Raw genomic sequence first — 2,500 nt, 5'->3', positions numbered from 1 at the left:
CCTAAGCCCTAGGAGAAATCCGATGTTGATGGGGGCCGTCATAGCATGATGCGCTTTGTGCTGGCCCCCGTTGGGCGAAAGGGAATCCGGTTCCTATTCCGGAACCCGGCAGCGGAACCGATACAAGTCGGGCCCCTCTTTTAGAGATGCTCGTCGGGGTAACCCAAAAGGACCCGGAGACGCCGTCGGGAGATCGGGGAAGAGTTTTCTTTTCTGCATGAGCGTTCGAGTTCCCTGGAATCCTCTAGCAGGGAGATAGGGTTTGGAACGCGAAGAGCACCGCAGTTGCGGCGGTGTCCCGATCTTCCCCTCGGACCTTGAAAATCCGGGAGAGGGCCACGTGGAGGTGTCGCGCCGGTTCGTACCCATATCCGCAGCAGGTCTCCAAGGTGAAGAGCCTCTAGTCGATAGAATAATGTAGGTAAGGGAAGTCGGCAAATTGGATCCGTAACTTCGGGATAAGGATTGGCTCTGAGGATCGGGGCGTGTCGGGCTTGGTCGGGAAGTGGGTCAGCGCTAACGTGCCGGGCCTGGGCGAGGTGAGTGCCGTAGGGGTGCCGGTAAGTGCGGGCGTTTAGCGCGGGCGTGGTCTGCTCTCGCCGTTGGTCGGCCTCGTGCTGGTCGGCGGTGCAGGATGCGCGCGCCTGCGCGGCGTTCGCGCCCCGGTGCTTCAACCTGCGTGCAGGATCCGAGCTCGGTCCCGTGCCTTGGCCTCCCACGGATCTTCCTTGCTGCGAGGCCGCGTCCGCCTTAGCGTGCTCCTCCGGGGGCGCGCGGGTGCGCGGATTCTCTTCGGCCGCCATTCAACGATCAACTCAGAACTGGCACGGACTGGGGGAATCCGACTGTCTAATTAAAACAAAGCATTGCGATGGCCCTAGCGGGTGTTGACGCAATGTGATTTCTGCCCAGTGCTCTGAATGTCAACGTGAAGAAATTCAAGCAAGCGCGGGTAAACGGCGGGAGTAACTATGACTCTCTTAAGTAACTATGACTGCGAGGTGCCTTCCTTGGGTTGTAGTTACAGGGAGAGTGATGCGCAATACATGGGCCTAGCCCTCTTAGCCTCTCCTCTCCTGCGGTCTTCTCCCCTTCTCGTGGGCCCGCTGATTTTCGCAGAGTGGAAGACCGCACCAGGGGCTTGGGGGGGTTACCAGCCCCCCCTCGCACTATCCCTTTGTTAGTTGGGGGCAGTATTCAGAGAAAAAGTGGTGGCCCTTCCGCTGAAGGTGCCACCCCAACTTCCCCAGCACCTAGCCGGCCAACCGGCCGTGCCGAAAATTTTGTAACTTTTGCAGCTATGTATACCTGTAGTGAGTGCCACCGCAGCTTCACCACCAAGAACGGTCTCGGGGTCCATCGCCGCCGCCAACACCTTGCGGCCGCCAACGCGGAGATCGTCACGGAGAGGCATCGCGCGAGGTGGACGGAGGAAGAAGTCCTGTCGCTCGCCAAGGCAGAGGCCGAACTGTTCCTCGAGAGGGACGCCCGGTTCTTCTTTGTAAATCAAGAACTCATCAGGATGTTCCCCGACCGAACGCTTGAGGCAATCAAGTGCCGACGGCGGCAAGCTGCCCACAAGCAGCTTGTCCGCCAATTCATGGAGGCGCTTGAGATCGGTCGGGGGGAAGAGCCGGCGTCCCGCCGGGGAGCAGCGAGCCCGCTGCCTGACGCGGGCGAGGCCGCTGCGCCGCCCGTCGACGCAGCCGAGGACTTCGCGGCCGACACCACCGGGCCGCCGCCGGAGGGGCCGACTGACGCCGCCATCTGGGAGCATCTGGCGGGGCTACCCGCTTCCGCCCAGCGTTTCTCTGCCCTGGATCGTGTCATAGGTCTGGGGCGGGGCACGCCGCCCGATGTCATCCTGGGCATGCTCCCGGATGCCCTTGCGTCGGTCGGGTCCAGAGGGGAGAGATCGATCACCAGGACACAGCGGCCGCGCCAACCATCGAAGCGGCCGCCTGCCGCGCCGCCGACGCAGAAGCGCAAGCGGCGCCGCTGGGAGTACGCGAGAACGCAGGATGCCTTCCGACGGTCGCGTGCACGTTGCGTGCGCGGCCTCTTGGATGGCACCCTGCTCCAGCCGCCACCTGCCATCCCTGGTCTGCTGGACTTCTGGGCGGACCTCTTCACCAAGAAGCCCATCTCCACCGCGGGCTTCATTCGTGACCGCCTCCTCCCGCACTCAGAGCCTGTCGCTCTTGAGTGCATATGGGGGCCGGTCACACATGAGGAGGTCGCCGCCGCGTTGCCGCCCAGGGGATCAGCAGCCGGGCCGGACGGCCTTACCCCAGCGGAGTTGCGGCGCCTGCCGCACGAAGTCCTGGTGAAAGTGATGAATCTCTTCCTTCTGGCCCGCGCCCTTCCGGAACGCCTGCTTCGCGCGCGGACGTCCCTTCTCCCGAAAACGGCTGCACCAACATCCCCCGCTGACTTTCGCCCCATTACGGTCTGCTCGGTGTTGGCGCGGACCTTTCACAAGGTTCTCGCGTCACGCCTG

At 63.1% G+C, this 2,500-nt stretch overlaps 1 pseudogene; it reads left to right on the top strand.

Moving 5' to 3' along the window:
• Positions 1-2,500, top strand: part of LOC124771724 — a 7,895-nt pseudogene that overhangs the window by 1,899 nt on the left and 3,496 nt on the right.

The sequence above is a fragment of the Schistocerca piceifrons genome, unplaced genomic scaffold, assembly GCF_021461385.2.
Source record: "Schistocerca piceifrons isolate TAMUIC-IGC-003096 unplaced genomic scaffold, iqSchPice1.1 HiC_scaffold_936, whole genome shotgun sequence".
NCBI classification, from domain to species: domain Eukaryota; kingdom Metazoa; phylum Arthropoda; class Insecta; order Orthoptera; family Acrididae; genus Schistocerca; species Schistocerca piceifrons.
This window is presented reverse-complemented; position numbering and strand designations above follow the sequence as displayed.